This window comes from Hemiscyllium ocellatum, chromosome 3, assembly GCF_020745735.1.
Source record: "Hemiscyllium ocellatum isolate sHemOce1 chromosome 3, sHemOce1.pat.X.cur, whole genome shotgun sequence".
Taxonomy (NCBI): Eukaryota; Metazoa; Chordata; class Chondrichthyes; order Orectolobiformes; family Hemiscylliidae; genus Hemiscyllium; species Hemiscyllium ocellatum.
Genome location: NC_083403.1, coordinates 98,546,822 through 98,567,694, shown reverse-complemented (window position 1 = coordinate 98,567,694; position 20,873 = coordinate 98,546,822). Strand labels below are relative to the sequence as shown.

The 20,873-nt window shown below is 42.9% G+C and overlaps 1 protein-coding gene across 5 annotated transcripts in view; it reads left to right on the top strand.

Moving 5' to 3' along the window:
• Positions 1 to 1,917: 1,917 nt before the first annotated feature.
• phf3 (PHD finger protein 3) overlaps positions 1,918 to 20,873 on the top strand; it is a 165,918-nt gene continuing 146,962 nt past the window's right edge. For 3 of the 5 annotated variants that reach the window (XM_060851986.1, XM_060851976.1, XM_060851951.1), the window contains exons 1-2: positions 1,918 to 2,038; positions 10,491 to 10,612. The gene's annotated coding sequence lies outside the window, so the exon portion shown is untranslated. The remainder of the gene's footprint in view (positions 2,039 to 10,490; positions 10,613 to 20,873) is intronic. The other 2 variants (XM_060851968.1, XM_060851959.1) reach the window with 1 other exon arrangement.

Below are 20,873 nucleotides of genomic sequence, written 5' to 3'. Positions count from 1 at the left end.
CAGAATATACACACTAGTTACACACACTTGGTGCAACAGGACTATCGCCCTGTTGTGCTTACACCCATCATCATGAAGTGCTTCGAGAAGCTCATGATGAGGCATATTAAGACCCTGCTGCACCCCATCACTGGCCACCCTGCAGTTCGAGTAACGACCCAACCACCCAACAGATGATGCCATTTCCACCATCCTCCAACTGGCCCTCACCCAACTGGCGAAGAAGGATATCTACATCAGACCACCATTTAACACTATCATTCCTCCACACTTGATTGGAAAGCTGAGTCTGCTGGGCCTAAATATCTCCCTTTGTAACTGGATCCTGGACTTCCTGACTGAGAAACCTGTTAGTCCAGACTGGGAACAGCATCTCCAACACTTCACACTGAGCATGCTCCCCCACCCCAGGTGCTCAGTGGACTGTGTGCTCAGTCAGCACGCAGAGAGGAGGTGCAGCGGCTAACGGACTGGTGCAGAACCAACAACCTGTCTCTGAACATAGCCAAGATGAAAGAGATGGTTGTTGACTTCAGGAGGGCACAGAGCGATCACTCTCCGTTGGACATCGATGGCCAAGAGCACCAAATTTCTTACCATACATCTTGCAGAGAATCTCACCTGGCCAGTCAACATCAGGTCCATAGCCAAGAAAGCCCAGCAGCATCTCTAATTTCTGCGCAGGCTGAGGAATGCCCACACCCCCAATCCTCACCAAATTCTACAGAGGGTTCATCGAGATTACCCTGAGCAGCTGCATCACTGCCTCGTTCAGGAATTGCACTATCTTGGATCGTAAGACCCTAAAACTAATAGTGACGACAGCTGCGACGATCATCAGGGTATCTCTTCCCTCCGTTACAGACATTTACACCACACGCTGCATCCGAAAGGCAGAGTAGTTTGGAAGACCCCACAAATCCTTCAAACTCTTCTCCCTCCTGCCATCTCGCAGAAGATACCAGAGCATTCGGTCTCTCACAGCCAGAGCGTGCAACAATTTCTCCCCCCAAGCCAGCAGGGTCCTTAACACAGTATGATTGGATGATTGGTCTCTTTCCCATCTAAAATTCTTTGCACAACTTCGAATTGCTGCTCGAAAAGTGTCTATCTTTCTTCTATTACACTGTAACTTGCGTGTTTTGCACTTTTTATGCTCTTTATGCTATGTACGATTCTGTAGTCTGTGCTATCCAATTTGTATGCTCAGTACACTTGACGTATACACATACAGGATATACACACTAGTTACACACACTTAGTCTTCACACACACGGTGTACATGAGTTAGACAAACTTGGTGTTCACATATATGATATACACACACTTGGTGTACACACATACAGGGTGTTTAGACACGTGAGTTAGCAATACTTGGTGTTCACACATACAGGGTATACACACTAGTTAGACACACCTGGTGTTCATACATACAAGGTATTCACACACACACAGGATACACATGCTTGGTGTACACACATACATATAGATACACACACTTGGTGTACACACACAGGGCATACACACTGGTTACATATACTAGTTACACACATGGTACACACACATACAGGATGTTTACACACACTAATTAAATACAGTTGGTGTTCACACACACAGGATGTATAACACTAGTTAGGCACACTTGGTGTACCCCATACAGGATATACTCACTAGTTTGGCACATGGTGTACACACAAACAGGAGGCACACTTGGTGTACATACATACATGGTGTTTACACACATTAGCTAGATACAGTTGGTATACACACTAGTTATTGGATTTGTGTTTTTGCACACATACAGGATACACACACACAGAATACACAGCTTTACCCCTACTCTCCTCCCCCCCCCCCACCTCCAAACCTGTCCACGTGACCGCAGAAGACGGTTTGTTTTCCCCTCCCCCTCCCCAATGGCGGTGATGGCGATGAGGATTAGGAGGTGCGGCCAGGCCAGGCTCCGTGCGGGCCGAGGGAGAGGTTAGAGCTGCACTGTCCGATAGACGCAGAGTCGATCCGCTGGAGGAGTATCTCGGTGAGCAGCCTTGCTTTTTATAGTGCGGGGAGTACCAGGACGGCCCGGTCCCATCCCGTCAGACCGGACCCGGGGGGTGGGAGCTGGGTCGCTCTCTGTCACCTCCCCCTCTCCCCCTCTTCCCCCATTTCCCTCAATCTCCAAAACCACCGTCGTCGTTGAGCTGCCCCCTAGGCCCCGACGCTTCCCGCTCGCCGCAGCGACCCAGGCCCCGGAGTAGGCCTCGGGGCCGAGGCTGCGGCCGCGCCGCTTGCATGTGGGCTGGTCGGTGAGGCGTACAGGAAAGGAAGGGCCCCGGGCTCTACCTGCACCGAGGACAGCTCCCCGCGACCCTGGGGAGGACGATGAGGGGGAGTGATGGGAGAGGAGTGGTTCTGGGGGTAAGTGAGTGCATGACCCAAGGGGTCTGGGGAAGGATTGGAAGGAGGGGACCTGGGATCCCAAAGAGGGTCTGGTGTCAAGGTGGGGGGGGAAGGGGTCTGGGAGAGGAAAGCACGGCGATAAAGGTCTTTCGGGGTGGGAGAACAGGGAAGGGCGGTGTGACTGGCATGCGAAAGGGTGGTCAGTGGATCTGGATACAGAATCGGTGCTTACACTGGGTGGCTGGAAGTCAGCTGGTTGAGAGTGAGTCTTAGGATCTGGTTGGAGTGGTTAAGGTCTGGGTCCCGGGCAGGACAGGAGTTTCAGGAGGGGATCTCCTGTCAGATCAGGATTCTGGGGCTAAGGCAGCAGTGTAAGGATGGCCTTAGGAGCAGAGGTGGGTTGAGGAAGCTGTTTAGGGTTTGGAGATTGGGTATGAGGTGATTTGGGGCTGGGGGTTAAGGAAGGATGAGTTCTGAGGCAGGAAATTGAGGTTATGAGGATGTCTGGGTAGCCTAGAGGGTTGATTGTGTTAGAGGCAGGAGTGGGGTTGAAAATGGGTGAGGGGTCATGAGTACTTGGCATGGATGTAGTGGAGAAATAATTTTGCAGATGAGTGGTAATGGAGGAAGGGAGGTGGATTGTCCGTGCATTGTATTTTCACATGAACAGGATCTGTTCAAGCAGTACCTTGCTTATAACTTCATCCTTAAGTTTGTGAAGTTGCTTGTTGATGGTTAGCTTTTATTTTGAGGACAGTGGATATAGTGAATGATCAGATAAAAACAATGACTGCAGATACTGGAAACCAGATTCTAGATTAGTGGTGCTGGAAGAGCACAGCTGTTCAGGCAGCATCCGAGGAGCAGTAAAATCGACGTTTTGGGCAAAAGCCCTTCATCAGAATGAAGGGCTTTTGCTCAAAACGTTGATTTTACTGCTCCTCAGATGCTGCCTGAACAGCTGTGCTCTTCCAGGACCACTAATCCAGAAAATAGTGAATGATCAGTTGTATCAATCTGTACAATTTCTTGGAGTTTATTACCTAGGTTGTTTTTACCCAAGGTATTGTTAGGAAGGCAATGATGTTGGATGCCTTCTTACTTAATTGATTTATTGATAAAAATGGGGTGTTTATCAGATAGGTTTCTGCAGTTGTAAAGCTCTTTCAGATTTACAAGTTGTTGCCACTTTATAGAACATGTTTCTGGAGGCATTTGTGGCATATGTATTCAGAATTTCCAGTAGGTGTATTATTCAATAATTATGCTGCTTTACCACTGTGTCAATTTTTTTTACCAGCAGGTTCTGGTTGCTGGGCTGCTAGGTATCTCAATACCTGTGACCTTCTGACATGTTCAAATCTGTTGCTTTGTCTTTTGTGTTTCATGGCATTGTAAAAGTATACTGATAATGATCATAACCACACTGTCTAGTTTGATTTTTATCCAGGTCTGCTTGGTTGTAAAGTTTTCAATTTTACTCTGGATGCTTGTGGGGGAAGAGCATATGTAAACATAATTTTTTTTTAGATTAGATTCCATTCGGTATGGAAACAGGCCATTTGGCTCAACAAGTCCACGCCAACCCTCCGAAGAGTAACCCGACCAGACCCATTCCCCTACCCTATATTTAGCCCTGACTAATGCACTTAACACTACAGGCAGTTTAGCATGGCTAATTTACCTGACCTGCACATCTTTGGATTGTGGGAGGAAACCAGAGCACCTGGAGGAAACCCACGAGAATGTGCAAACTCCACACATACAATCGCCCAAGGTTATTGCATGTGCAGGCAGATAAAGTAATAAATAGCTTTTGGGGAAGAGGGTTTAAATTGGTTTAGTGTTAGGCACAGAGTACTTTGTCAACAATGGGCATTGAAGATTTTAGATTTAGATTGGATTAGATTCCATCCAGTGTGGAAACAGGCCCTTAGGTCCAACGAGTCCACACCGACCCTCTGAAGAGTAATCCACCCAAACCCATTTCCCTCTGACTTAACACTCGGGTAATTTAGCATGGGCAATTCACCTGACCTGCACATCCTTTGGATTGTGGGAGGAAACCGGAGCACCCAGAGGAAACCCACGCAGACACGGGGAGAATGTGCAAACTCCACACAGTCGCCCAAGGCTGGAATTGAACCCAGGTCCCTGGCATTGTGAGGCAACAGTGTTAAATTTAATAATTGGGGAGCTTGGATATGGTGAATGATGAAATTAAGTTCTTTTGACTGAATGAGCTGAGAGCTTCAGAGAAGTTTTGAGTTAAAGTTTGGAGTGGTAAAGGTAGTGTCAGTTGCAGCATATTGCAAGTTTTGATAATTGTTTGAAACACATAGAACTAAGGAAGGACAGTAGGATTTTAAATTATTATGAGTGAACATAAACATGGGCTAAATGGCTTTGCATGCTGTTATCCCATTTGCACAGATAGAAAGGACTTTTTCTTAGGATTTGCTTGAAGGACTGCATATTATGGCGCCTTTGACTCAGTGATTCCAAGGGTATTGTGTTGAATGGGTGATGTCCACGTATAACAAATTTTAAATTTGTTCATTTTATCAAAAGTCTTTTTGAAAATCAAATGACAAGAAATGGTGATTTAAACCTTTCGAACCAATAAGTGGTGCATTAGAGGAAATCTGTAGTTGTGCTAATGTCTGATAGGACGCCAAGTATTTTCTTTGCCATGAGACACTTTACACTGAAACGAGCTTCCTCTTTGGTACAATGTCAGGACTGGAGTGGCATAGCTATGAGTGCTGATAGCATGCAGTTGTTTGCTATTCAAAACCAAAATTTTGCTTCAGGAAGTCTTGGTGTGACAATACTTTGAAAATATTAGGGAAAGCAAGTAGCATCAATATACAATTTTGTTAATGCTGGTAAATTTGGGATAATGGAAATAATTTATTAAAAATGAATGAGTGGTTTGCCTTGTTATTTGGCTTTTAAAAGAATCTTTGATTTATATTTTAAAGCATGCATTTGCTTTATCATATGACATTTCATTTCCTTCATTCTTAAGTGGTTAAAGAGGAGAATAGTAGCAAGGCACAGAGGTCAATGCATGTTCAAACTTCATGTTCCTGAGATTTGCCCTATGTATAAATTTAGTTACATATAAACATGAGAAAGTTGACAACTGTAGAGTGCTGCAGCTTTGAATTACTCCAACTTATGTCACAGTTTAGGAGATCTTGTGACACAGTAGTTGGCATCCCAATCTCTAGGCCAGGTTCTCAAAGTTTGGGTCCCACACTAGGACCTGACCATGGAAAATGCATTTGTAATGAGGCCAGTAGGTTGAATGCTTACTAGCAAATATTTATCAATACACTTGATGGCAGGTGGTGAGACCAATTGAGTTTCCTGGTTGGCCATCTGCTGAAAATCTCCAGCATCTGCAGCCCTAACTTTCTCCTAGTATATAGAACAGTACAGCCCACGAATGGGCCATTCGGCGCACAATGTGCTGAACATAATGTCAAATTAAACAAATGTCTGTGGTCAGCAAAGTTTTGGAAAGAATTCTGAGGGATAGGCTTTGTGGCTATTTAGCAAAGTTTAGTGTGATTAAAGGCAGTCAGCATGGCTTTGTGAGGGGCAAGTCATGCCTCTTTGAGGAGGTGACAAGATAGGTCGAGCAGTAAATGTGGTGTATATGGACTTCAGCAAGGCATTTGATAAGGTTCCCCATGGTAGTCTCATTCATAGAGTAAGAAAGTATGGGATATAGGGAGATTTGGCTATCTGGGTTCAAAATTTGTTGGCTGACAGACGCAGAGAGTGATTGTAGATGGAATGTATTCTGCCTGGAGGACATTATTGAGTGGGATCCCGCAGGGCTCTGTTCTTTGCCCTCTGCCCTTTGTAGTTTTTATAAGTGACTTGGATGAGGAGGTTGAGGGGTGGGTTAGTAAATTTGCAGATAACACAAAGGAGGTGTCGTTGATAGTATCGAGGGCTATTGCAGGCTACAGCGCGACATAGACAGGATGCAGAGCTGGGCTGAGAAATGGCAGACAGAGTTCAACCTGGATAAATGCGAAGTGATGCATTTTGCAAGGTCGAACTCGAATGCTGAATATAGGATTAAAGACAGGATTCTTAGCAGTGTGGAGGAACAGAGGAATCTGGATGTGCAAGTACATAGATCCCTCAAAGTTGCCACCCAAGTGCATAGGGTTGTTAAGAAAGCATATGATGTTTTGGCTTTCATTAACAGGGGGATCGAGTTTTAAGAGCCGCAAGGTTTTGCTACAGCTCTACAAGCCCCTGGTGAGACCATATTGTGTCCAGTTCTGGTCGTCCTACTGTAGGAAAGATACAGAGGCTTTGGAGAGGGTGCAAAAAAGGTTGACTAGGATGCTGCCTGGACTGGAGGTTTGCCTTATGAAGAAAGGTTGAATAAGCTGGGACTTTTCTCTCTGGAGAGAAGGAGGAAGAGAGGAGACCTGATCGAGGTGGACAAAATAATGAGAGAGGTAGATAGAGTCAATAGCCAGCGACTTTTTCCCCAGGGCAGGATTGACTGGTACAAGGGGTCATAGTTTGAAGATATTAGGAGAAAGGTATAGAGGAGACATCAGAGGTAGGTTCTTTACACAGAGTTGTGAATACATGGAATGCGTTGCCAGCGGTGGTGGTGGAAGCAGAGTCATTAGGGACATTTAAGCAACTGCTGGACATGCACATGGATAGCAGTGAGTTGAGGGATGCGTAGGTTAAGTTATTATATTTTACATTAGGATTAAACCTTAGCACAACATTGTGGGCCAAAGGGCCTGTCCTGTGCTGTACTGTTTTTTTTTAGATTACTTACAGTGTGGAAACAGGCCCTTCGGCCCAACAAGTCCACACCGACCCACCGAAGCGCAACCCACCGATACCCCTACATATACCCCTTACCTAACACTACGGGCAATTTAGCATGGCCAATTCACCTGACCCGCACATCTTTGGACTGTGGGAGGAAACCGGAGCACCCGGAGGAAACCCACGCTGACACGGGGAGAATGTGCAAACTCCACACAGTCAGTCGCCTGAGGCGGGAATTGAACCCAGGTCCCTGGCGCTGTGAGGCAGCAGTGCTAACCACTGTGCCACCGTGCCACCCATAAACTGGTTGTTCTGCTTTAATCTGGGTTTCATTGATGCGAAATTGCAATAACGTGATTAATGAACTGGGGATACTGTTTCTTAAGTACAAACTTTTAAAACATGTCTTGGTTGTAATGTGGTTCCTGCCCCATTAGATTATATGGTGCTCCTATACTCAATTTGTTATAACATGGGACTGCATACGAATGGAACTATCACATTATAGCAGAACCGACAAATCCTTTCTGCCTGCCCTTGGTCCATATCCCTCCATTTCTTGCATATTCATGTACTTATCTAAAAGTCCCTTAGATGCCCCTATTTGTCTGCCTCCACCACCACCTCTGGCAGTGCATTCCAGATTACCAACTGTTAAAAGTACCTATTCGAGATGGCTCAGGGAATGGACTTGATCTGTAAGCCTCATTTGGTTCATCCCGGAGATTGTACTCTGTAGCAGTCTGGAATTGCCTTTTATTTACTAATGGCATCAATGTCACACTATAGCTTAGGTACCTCCAAGCCAGGCTTGATCTAAGCTTTTATAAACTGTTAGCAGAATAGTGGCGCAAGTTCTTACTTCTAAGAGCGCTCTCTCAAGCTATTCCCCTTATTGCTGCAAACAAGTGGTCTTTATACAGAAATTGAAACTGAGATTACAAAAACACCACATGTCCTTAATCAGATAAGCAGCAATAAATGTTAAAAGTTTATAGAGGAAGAGGAACTAATTGACAGGTTAGGATTGACTAATTAAGGTTAGAGTGGGTGTCCTTCTGAACAAATGTTCCCTCCCTCCCCTGGTCAAGCGCTTTCCTGTATATCCTGTAGCAGATGCGTCACATCTAAGGCTACAGGCTTTCTCACTACCACTCTGTCTAAAAAAAACTTGCCCTTCATATCTCCTTTGAACTTCCCCCTCACCTTAAATACATGCCCCCTCTTATTAGATGCTTCAATTCAAAGAAAAAGATTCTGACCATCAACCCTACCTATGCATCTCATAATTTTATTGACTTCTATCAAGTCTCCCCACAGCTTCTGCTGCTCCAGAGTAAACATTGAGTTTTTCTAGCTTCCTCTTTTAGCTCATATACTCTAATCCAGGCATCATCCTGGTAGAATTCTTCAGCATTCTCTCCAAAGCCTACACATCCTTCTTGTAATGTGGCAACCAGAATTGAACACAATACTCTTAAGTGCTGCCTAACCAAAGTCTTATAGAGCTGCAACATGACATGCTGACTCTTGTACTCAGTTCCCTGACCAATTAAAGGCAAGCATGTCATATACCTCTTTTACCATCCTATCTACTTATGTGACCAGCTTTGGGGAGCTATGATCTTGAACCCTAAGATCCTTTTGTACATCAGTGCTGTGCAGGATCCTGTGATTAACTGCATACTTTTCCTTAACATATAATCTCCCAAAGTGCAGTACCTCACATTTACCCAGATTAAACTCGATCTGTCATTTCTGTGTGCGTATCTGCAACTGATCTAGATTCTGCTGTATCCTTTGACAATTTTCTACACTTTTCACAACTCCACTGATCTTTGGTTGCCTGCAAACCTACTAACCTACTCATCTACATTTTCAGTTATATGTAAGACCATAAGACATAGGAACAGAAGTTAGACTATTCAGCCCATCGAATCTGCTCTGCCATTCAGTCATGGCACATAAGTTTCTCAACCTCATTCTTCCGCTTTCTTTCCTTGATATATTACAAACAGCAGAGATTCTTCTATGGATCCCTGCGGAATACCACTAGCCACGCACTCCAGCCAGAAACACACCCTTCTATCACGACCCTCTGCCTTTTATGTGCAACCAAACGCTGAGTTCATGCACCAAAGTGATCATGTATCCAGTGCATCTTAATCTTCTGGATGAGCTTACTATAGTGACCTTGTCAAAAGTCTTACTAAAATCCATGTAGGCAACATCTACTGCTCTACCCTCATTGATCACCTTAGTCACCTCTTCAAAAATATCAATCGAAACTTGCCCCAAACAAAGTCATGCTGACTGTCCATAATTAGACTGTGCTTTTCCAAATGTGCATCAATCCTACAGCTAAGAATGTTCTCTAATAGCTTCTCAACCACAAATGAGAGAATACTTGGTCTTTAGTTTCCTGAATTATCTCTATTTCTTGAACAAAGGAACAACATTAGCTACCAGCCAGTCCTCTGGAATTCTCCAGTGGCTTGGGAGGATATAACGATCTTGATCAAGGCCCCAGTAATCACCTCTGTTGCCCCTCTCCATAACCTGGGGTAGATGCTATCACGCCCTGGGGACTTATCCACCTTAATCATCTTCAAGCAAGCCAATGCCATTTCTTTCTTGATCTCAAAATGCTCTCACATATTAGCATGACCCACATTAATCTCACTATCCTCCATATCCTTCTCCTGGATGAATACCAATACAAAGTGCGGTCACAGATAGGAGAAAGAAGAAGGTTTTGGATGTAGGTTTGCTCGCTGAGCTGGAAGGTTCATTTCCAGATGTTTCGTTACCCTACTAGGTAACATCTTCAATGGGCCTCAGGCGAAGCAATGCTGAAAATTCCTGCTTTCTATTTAGATGTTTGGGTTTCTTTGGGTTGGTAATATCATTCCCTGTGGTGATGTTATTTTCTGTGCTGAAATAATTTCCTGTTCGTTTTCTCAAGGGGTGGTAGATGGGCTCTAACTCGATGTGTTTGTTGATAAAGTTCTGGTTGGAATGCTATGCTTCCAGGAATTCTCGAGCATGTCTTTGTTTGGCTTGTCCTAGGATGGATCTATTGTCTCAGTCTATATAAATCTTCTCAAAACTCACTAAGTGAAGAAAGTATTTGGTATGCTTTCCTTTATTGGTCAGAGCATCAAGTTTAGGTGTTAATAGGTCATGTTGTTCTCCTGTTTTCCCTCCTGAGTAGAAGCAAAATGCTTAGAGACAGTGTAGTTTTACCTCCTTCATCTTTATTCCAGGCCCTGGAGAGAGAGAGAACGATTGCCCACGTGCACAAAGACAGGAGTTCATGGTCTTCTCTAGAACAGTACTTTCTTAATGAACTATATAGTCATTTTACGGGGAGGAGCATCCAGATAAGGTAACATACATATTAATTGGGTGATTGTGTTACAATTAATGATTATCAACAATAAAGGTTAAGCCATCTGCTGTTACACAACGAATGACTGATTTCACATAATACTTTTCACCTTGTTAAATGAATTTACATACTGAATGCTATCTCATCTTGTTAAATGGCTCTACTTAATGAATGTTTTTTCACCTTGTTAACTCATTACCCTTGCCTCCAGCACCCCATTGTTAACTGCAAGTACTGAGTCATGCTCAGCTGAATCTCGTTTCACAAAACTGAGGACTTACTGCTTATACTCTATATATATTCTTAATGTTGTGGCTGTACAAGAATACTTTTGCAATATTGTGTGCAGTTCTGATCTCCCTCCTATTGGAAGGATCTTGTGAAACTTGAAAGAGTTCAGAAAAGATTTACAACAGTTGGAGGATTTGAGCTATAGGGAGACGCTGAATAGATTGAGGCTGTTTTCTGGAGCTTCAGAAGCTGTGGGGTGACCCTATAGGTTTATAAAGTCATGAGGGGCATTGATGGGGTAAAAAGACAAGATTTTTTTCCCTGGCGTGGGGGAGTCCAGAACTAGGAGGCATAGGTTTAGGGTGAAAGGAGAAAAGTTTTAAAGGAACTAAAGGGCACGTTTTCAAGCAGACGGTGCTGCATGTATGAGCTGCCAGAGGAAGTGATGGAGGCTGGTACAATTACAATATTTAAAAGGCTTCTGGTTGGGTATACTAATAGGAAGAGTTTAGAGGGATAAGGGCCAAGTGTTGGCAAATGGGACTGGTTTAGTTTAGGATATCTGGTCGTCATTGACATGCTCAACTGAAGGGTGTGTTTCTGTGCGGAATATATGTTTGACTCTATTTCAGACCTTGCCTCTGTGTTCTGCCTCCAAGCACAAGTTCCCTCCTTTATCCTGGAGTAGTCCTACCTTCTCCCTAGTTATCTTCTTGTTTTTAATGCATGTATAGAATGCTTGGAAATCTTAACCCTACTTGCCAGGTTCACTTCATGGTCCGTTCTTGCTCTCCTAATTCCCTGTTGGAGTTCTTTTCTGCTTTCTTTATATTCCTCATGGGCCCTGATCAACTTTAGCATCCTAAACCTTAGATCTGCTTTTTTTACCTTTTGACTAAATTCACAACCTCCATGTTATCCAAGGCACCCATACCTTGTCATCCTTGTCCTCCCTCCTTATTGGAATATGCGAGTCCTGAACCTTGATCAGTAGGTCTTTAAACAACTCCCACATGTTAAATGTGGACTCGCCCAATAACAGCTCCTCCCAATTCACACTACAAGCTTCTGCCTAATACTGATGTAATTTGACCTCCCCAATTTAGTATCTTCTTTCAAGGTCCTGACTTATTCATACTTAAGGAGTTGCGATCAAAAAGAGTTGTTTCCAAAATGCTCTCCCACTGAAAGATCAGCCACCTGGCCAGTTTCGTGAAACAGTTCAAGGTCCAGTACAGCTGCTGTTCTAGTTGGACCATCCACGTAGGGTGTTTAAAGAAACCCTCTTGGATGCACTTACCAAATTCTGACCCATCTAAGCCTCTTGTTGCCAGGGAGTCCCAGTCAGTACTGGGGAAGTTAAAGGTCCCCGTCCTGTTGTTATTTTATCTTTCCATAATCTGCTTATATATTGTTCCTCAATGTCCTGCTGGCTGATGGGCCTATAGTATAATCCTATCAGAGTGATTGCAACCATCTTATTTATGAGCTGTACCCATTTGCCTCAGTGAATGGGCCCTCTGAGTGCAGATATGTTATGCTCCCTGATTAGGAATGCAACTTCTCTATCTCTTTTCCCTTCCTCTCTACCTTGTCTAAAACATCAAATCGTTGGAACGTTGAGCAGCCAGTTCCATTCCACTCTCAACCAAGTCTTTGTAATGGCCAAAACATCATAGTCCCATGTACAGATTCAGACTGTAAGCTCATCTGCCTTCCCTATATTGGCATTGCATTAGGACAATGGTAATCCACTGTAGTGTGTAGACCAGTCTACTAGAGGTTCATGGCTCAACTCCTGGAAACAATGATGGAATAAATGGTATGCAGATGCGCACAGATGTAACATTAAATATCTAGTTGTTACCCCTTTTAGAAGAAAAAAATCTTCCTTTCACAGATTCCACATGCTTTATCTTTCAGAATGTTGTTTTGATTTAATTCTCCATTTGGCATTATTTGTGTCAATATTAGGTGTGTTTAGAATTGTATCTCAGTGCTGAAAGAAACAAATACCTATAAAGAAACTTGGGATGTATTTTCTTTGATCCCAGATTAATCTATGCTATCGTCTATATTAAGACAAATACTTTTTACCTTATCTTATAAAAGGTCAGCTTGATGGATATCATTTTCTCATTAATTACAGTCTGACTGGACACTGATCTATTATAAATGAATAAAAACCAATCCATATCTATAGAAGCACAAAAATCATTGAAAAGGCTGCAGAAATGCTGGAATACTCTCAAGATGGTTTGAAGTTTCATCGATGCTCTGCCCTAGTTAGCCTGTGTTTAGGTGCAACTAGTCTGGGCATCACATCTCAGAAAAAATTAATCAAGATTAAAAAGATGAGAATTAAGTGTTAGCCGGCCATTTAATGAGATCGTAGTTGATTTACCTGAACTCAGCCTTCACTATATCTCCTGTAGGATGAAAAAAAACAGTTGATCTCTAACTTAAACGTGTTCAAATGACTAAAGCATCTGTGTGTCCCCTGGGGTAGAGAATTATAAAGATGTGCAACTCTTTTGAGTGGTGAAATGCCTCCTTGATTTTGTTCAATATAGGTAATCTGCTATTTTGACTCACTAATTCTAGGTTCTTAAACTCTGCGAAATGACATCTGAGCATCGACCCTATCAAGTCCATGAGTTGTGTTTCATTGAAACCATTTGATGCTTTTAAACTCTATGGTGCATAAACTAATCCACTCCTAATCCACTTCCTTTCATCTCTGGGATCAATCGATAGGCAAAACAGCTTTGGTGTATGGCTGGCATCCACTACATTAACGTTCACTTTCTTCACTGACGCACAATGGGTGCAATGTCTGCCATCGACAAGACGCACTGCAGCAATTTCCAAAGACTCCTTTGAAGGCACCTTCTAAATCCATGACCTAGATACCTCGAAGGATAAACATAACAGATGCATAGGAACATCTTCATCTGAGAGTTCCTCTAAGTTGTGCACTGTCCTGACTTGGCACTATATTGTTGTTTCTTCAATGTTGTGTCAAAATTCTGGAGCTTCTTTCCTAAAAATAACTTTGGTGAAGTACAGGATTGTTGCATCACAGAGGAATGCCATTTGGTCTATTGGGTCCGCATTAGCTCTCAAGTATCTTAACTTGCTGCCTTTTCTCAAACATGTTATTTCTGTTTTAAAAAAAGTCACTTAAGGCTCTCTTGAATTACTCAGTTGAAAGTGTCCCCACTGCATTTCCAGGCATTGTATTCCAGATTGTATCTACGTTGCAAAAAAGTTTTTTTTTTCTGCCCTGCATTTGCTTTTACTGCAAAATACCGTAAATCTATGCCCTTTGATTCTGACCCATTTATAATCAGTTTTTTGTGTATCCACTCTGGCTAAACCCTTCATAATTTTGAAACCTCCTGTCACGTCTCCTCTCCAAGGAAAATTGTCCCAACTTCTCCCATCTTTTCACATTCCTGCAACCATTCTTGGAAACTTACTTTGTGCTCTCTCCAATGCATTCATATCATTCTTATAGTATGATTCCGAGAACTATATGCAGTATTTCAACTGATGTTTAACCACTGCCTTCTATAAAGTTTATCATAGCTCTGTTCTTTATTCATCCTGTTTGTGAAACCAAGAATGCTGTATATTTTATTGACATTATATTTGTCCTGCTACCTTTAACTTACGTGTATCTATGCCCAAGTATCTCTGCACCTGCATACCCTTCATCTTCCATCTATCTGTCTATTCCAATGTGTCAATGTCTTTTTAAAATTCTACGTTGTCCTGTGGCAGTTTACAATTCTCAAGATTTGTGTTGCCACCAACTTTGAAATTGACCATTGCACACCATTGTCTGGTGGACCCACATGAGGTAGATTGGGCTGTTCAGGAAAGTTGGATTGTTCCAGATTCTCTAGATAGCCAGCATTTATTACTTATACTTAACTATCTCAGTTCCATTCACATTCCATGAACTAATATTTTTGAAATATTAGTTTGGATATAGGGGACATAAAATGTACATGGTATTCCTTTCAGTGGATTGCCACTTGAATATGGTGTAGAGGCTTGACTGTTTTGTTGATCCTGAGAGCGATACTGTCAAGCATTTCAGCTCCTGGGCAGGGCTTCCCATGATGTTACATAGGAAGGGAGGAACCAGACAAATGTAAACTAGAACAATTTTTCAGCAGCGATCCAAGCTGAAGATATTCACATGCAATCAATGGCGGATGAAGGCTACAGCAGTCCCAATTGTTGAGGTTTTCTTGCCTCTGGAACTGGATCCACATTCTGTCATAGACCATGTTTTGCTGATGTGCAAAAACATTCACAGTTAAAAGATGTCCTGCAGAAGGTCTCTCTAGAAGGAATTCAGTCCCCCATGTGTCGTCCCCTACCCCCCCCTTAGTCGAAGCAAAATGCTCAGAGACATAGTATAGTTCTACCTTCTTCATCTTTATTCTGGGCCCAGGAGGGAGAGAGAATGATCACCCGTGTGCACAGAGACATGAGTTCTCAGTCTTCTCTGGAACAGCAGTTTCTTAATGAATTATAATTTTACAGAGGAGCATCCAGATAAGGCAACATATATATTGATTGGGTGACTGTTATAATCAGCGAGTGTCAATAGTAAAGATTAAGCCATCTGGTGTTACATAATGAATGTTCTTAACCTTAACTGGCTTCACATAATGAATACTTTTCACCTTGTTACACTGACCTTACATACTGAATGCTTCCAATATTGTTAAATGGCCCTACATAATGAGTGCTTTTCCACCTTGTTAACCCAAATCCCTTGCCTCTAGCACCCCATTGTTAACTGCAAGTTCTTATCTGATCAGAGTCATGCTCAGCTGAACCTCTTGTTTCACAAAAGTCAACATAACTCTTGCCCTATCTTATACACTTTCTCATATGCTCACAACACAAGCCCTGTGGAGAGAGATGATGGGAATAGGATTGAGAGATCTGGAAGTCCCTAATTTCAAGCTGGTGTGTAGACAGTAGAGTTCGATTCAGTTGTTTTGCACTTGGGAATTGAAACAGGAAAGTATTTTGCCAGCTTTATTCACAATTAAATTGCCCTTTTCAGGATCTGCTCTGCTCACCTTCCCTGGGGAAGGAACTAGAAAAGATGCCTTAACTATAGTCTGTTGCATTACCAACCTGGCTGGAAAATCTCATCCAGCATGATTGATGACCTATGGTCTGAAAACTAAGGTTGAATACAGTCTTTGAACCTGGAATATACAAATCCTACAGGAGACTTTGAAGAGCGGGTGTAAAGCAGCTGAAGTGGTCACACCTTCTTATGGAGCGGAAAACCTGAGGATCAACCAAAGATGCATGGAATTAGATTTGTCAAGAATAAATTCATTCACCGACTCTGAGCTTCCTGTTGGCACTAACGATTGCCTTGTGACTTTGTCTACAACTTGCCAAAAACAAGCTGTTAAATGCTCCAACCCTTGATGCCATAGATGTGTCCAAAGAAAGATTCTACTCACCAGTATCCCTGAGGAATTATTATCCTTGGGGATTTCTAATACCAGGGTTAGAAAGGACCCCCAACTTTGGAAAAGAAGGAGTTGGAAATTAGAACACCAACTGGATTGTCCCTCTCATCAAATGTGTGGAACCCAAGTGGGTTGCCAGCAGTGCATTGTTCCATCAAAAAGACAGGTTCAGGACTTTTTGGAGGTATCCAGGATCAAGCACTGGCACACAATCAACCATCTCATCCGAAGATCAAACGGATGTCCTTGTTATCAGTGCAGACACTGCTGGAGAGATCACTGGCTCATCTGCTCCTTTATCAATAATGTCAGCAGATGCAGCTAGGGATGAAGAAACAGTTCACAAAAAAAAGCTAAATGTTGAGTAGCTTTAAAAGCCAAGCAGATTAACAAACTTTGAACAGTTTCTTCACCAACATCTCCAAAGACTTAATTTTAATGGAGTTGAGAAAATCTGGAAGAAACTGAAGGGAACTATCATCCCATGTTAGGTAAAAACTTTTGACTACAAGGTCAGGCAACACTAAGACTGGTTTGATGAGGATCACCATATTGTGGAGGAACCAGTGTTGGACTGGGGTGGACAAAGTTAAAAATCGTCCAACACCAGGTTATAGTCTGACAAGTTTATTCGGAAGCACTAGCTTTCGGAGCATTGTTACTTCAACCACCTGATGAAGGAGCAGCACTCCGAAAGCTAGTGCTTCCAAATAAACCTGTTGGACTATAGCCTGGTGTTGTATGATGTTTAACTGAGAATGACCACATCATCCAAGACCTCATTAAGAAGAAGAAGAAAGCTCTCCATGCCTGACAAAACAGCATCACCAGCGAGGCAAAGAGGAGAACTTGAACAGGAAAGGCAGTTACAAAGAAGAATAAGTGAAATCAAGAACTGATAATAGATTGAGAAAGCTGTGGAGCTGATGAGCACAATACGCAGGGTTTCTTCAGTGCGACCAAGCGAATTTACTGACCCAGCACCTTTGGCCTCAAATTGGTGCAGAGTAAGGGTGGAATATGTTTTGGGAGACAAGGAAAACGTCAGCTTCTAATGGAGTGACTACTTCAAAGAATCTCCTAAACAGTGGTACAATCATTGAGGGTGTGTTTAAAGAAATTCTAACCCCCCCCCCCGCCATTGGTTCACAAACTCCCCATCAAAGATGATTTTTAATTCCCACCTAATGTGGCAGAGTTGCACGTGAAGAATGGAAAAGCTGCAAGAGCAAATGGGATTCCAGCAGAGATTTTCAAACTTTGGGTAACAGAGCTTACTTTTCATCAACTATTCCTGAAAATCTGGGACAAAGAAATCTCTGATCGCTGGGGTGCTGTCTGCACCACCGCCTTCAAGAAATGAGACAGAGTGGACTGGGAACTACCAAGGAATCTCCCTACTCTCCCGTCACCTGGCTTAGGCACTTTCTCTCATTGCCTGAGGAAATCCATCTTGAAAGCCAGTGTATCTTTGGAGTAAACTGTGAAACAATGGACATTCAAGAGAATGGACATGAATTCCAAGAGAAATGCCAGGAACACAACCAACAAGTCTACGTGATCTTCACTGATCTGACCAAGACTTTGACTCAGTAAATTGGAAAGTGCTGTGGAAGACCTTGTCAACAACCTTGTCATCAATGTCCTCCATCTCCTTCACAAGAAGAACTTGGTGATGATTGTAACCGGCAATAGTATGACAGTCGTTACAGTTTGAGTACCAATGTGTCCGTTGGCTGGCTCCACCCTTTTCTCCAAATTCAAGCAATTCAAATCAAGAGAATAGCCATACTAACCTCAGTTGTAGAATTTCACTATCCGGAAGACGATGTCATCTATGCCTTGCTTCATGCTTTTGGAAACATATCAAAGAACTGGTCCTAGCCTTAATTTCAAGACTGCTTTTTACCAATCTGTTCTATTCCATCCCATCCCAGGTCAAATTCCAATCCATCCCTCCATTAAGATCAGTAGAGAAATCCTCCCAAACGTGGAATATTTTCGTTACTTGGGAAAATACCTCTCATCTAAGGCTGACATTGCAAATGTCCAATGTCTCATTTAATGTGTAAGGGCCACCTTCGAAGGCCTAAGGGCATTTTGAGGTCTTGTCAAAGTCTTTGATCATGATTATTTAAGAAACGTGGAAAGGAAAAGCCTGGGAACTATAGACCAATGACCCCAACATCCGTGGTATGTAAGTTGTAGAAGGAGGTTCTGAGGGACTGGATTTACATGTATTTGGAAAGGCATGGACTGATTAGGGATAGTTCACATGGCTTTGTGTGTGGGAAGTCCTATCTCACTAACTTGATTGAGTTATAGAGTCATAGAGATGTACAGCATGGAAACAGACCGTTCAGTCCAACCCGTCCATGCCGACCCAGATATCCCAACTCAATTTAGTCCCACCTGCCAGCACCCAGCCCTCCAAACCCTTCCTATTCATATACCCAACCAAATGCCTTTTAAATGTTGAAGTTGTACCATCCTCCACCTCTTCCTCTGGCAGCTCATTCCATGCACATACCACGCTCTGTGTGAAAACATTGCCCCTTACGTCTCTTTTCTATCTTTCCCCTCTCACCCTAAACCTATGTCCTCTAGTTCTGGACTCCCAGACCCCAGGGAAAAGACTCAGTCTATTTATCCTATCCATGTCCCTCATGATTTTGTAAACCTCTATAACGCCACCCCTCAGCCTCTGACGCTCCAGGGAAAACAGCCTCAGCCTGTTCGGCCTCTCCCTATAGCTCAAATCCTTCAACTCTGGGAACACCCTTGTAAATTGTTTCTGAACCCTTTCAAGCTTCACAACATCTTTCCGATAGGAAGGAGAAGAACATTGAAGGCATGGCCGTGCACATCGTGTACGTGGACTTCAGTAAGGCCTTTGACAAGATTCCACATGATAGACTGGCTAGCAAGGTTAGATCACATGGAATACAGGGAGAACTACCCGTTTGGTTGCAAAATTGCCTTTTACTTTTGAATCAGAGTATTTGAGGAGGGTTGTTTTTCCAGACTGGAGGCCTGTGACCAATGATGTGCTGCAAGGATCGTTGTTGAGTCCACTGCTTTTTGTCTATTATATAAATGATTTGGATATGATCATTGGAGGTATGGTTAGTAAATGAGTTAGTATGGTTATTAGTGTAATGGATAATGTGTTATTATGTGATAAGGTTATTTGAGTGTACAATGGGACGTTGATCAGATGGGCAAATGGGCTGAATAGTAGCAGATGGAGTTTAATTAGATAAACATGAGGTGTTTCATTTTGGAAGGGAAAATCAAGACAAGACTTCTACATTTAATGCTAAGATCCTGGGGTATATTGCCTAACAAAAAGAACTTGGAATGCAGGTTCATAGTTCCTTGAAAGTGGAATCACATGTATACAATTAATGATAAAGGCATTTGATGTGCTTGCCTTTATTGGTCAGTGCATTGAGTATAGGAGTTGGAAGGTCACGTTGCAGCTGTACAGGGCATTGGTTAGGCCACTTTTGGAATACTGCATTCAATTCTGGTCTCCTGGCTTGAGGAAAGATGTTGTGAAACCTGAAAGGGTTCAGAAAAGATTTACAAGGATGTTGCCAGGGCTGAAGAATTTGAGCTATGGGAGAGGCTGAACAGGCTGGGGCTGTTTTCGCTGGAGTGTCAGAGAATAAGGGGTTACTTTTATGGAAGTTTATAAAATCATGAGGGGCATTGATAGGGTGAATAGTCACGGTCTTTTCCCTAGGATAGGGAAGTCCAAAACAGGAGGGTGTAGTTTTAAGGTGAGAGGGGAAAGATATAAAAGTGACATAAGGGGCATCTTTTTCATGCAGAGGGTGGTGCATTGCATGGAATGAACTGCCAAAGGAAGTGATGGAGGTGGTACAATTACGACATTTAATAGCCATCTGGATGGGTCGCTGAATAGGAAAGATTTGGAGGAATGTGGGCCAAATGCTGGCAAATGGGATTGGATTAATGTAGAATATATGATCAGCATGGATGGGTTGGACCAAAGGTTCTGTTTCTGTGCTGTATGTTTCTTTGACATTTGTGCTGTTACTAAGATGCTTGTGTATAAAGGCAGTCATCCTTCTGTCTCTTGTACTTGTTCTGAAACTTGGACTATGTAGCGTTTCTACCTCAAGCTCATTGAGAATTACTATTAATGATGTTTGAGAGAGATTCTCTGCGTCAGCTAGGAAGACAGGGATATTAATGTCAGGGTCCTTGAAGAAGCTAATAGCACCAGTATTGAGGCCATGATAATCGGAAATCAATACCATATGCTTAGGATGCCTGCGTTCTGACTGCTGAAGCAATCCCCTTTGCTCAGCTCGAGGAAGGCACTCAAAGGAGAGGACAAAGAAAGCAGTTCAAAGATTGATTAAAGGTTTCTCTCAAGAAATGCAACACACATGTCAGCGCGTGGGAGACCCTGGTTCAGAAGAAACTGATTTGGATGAACTCCTGTATAAATGTCTACAATTCTTTGAGAACATCCATCT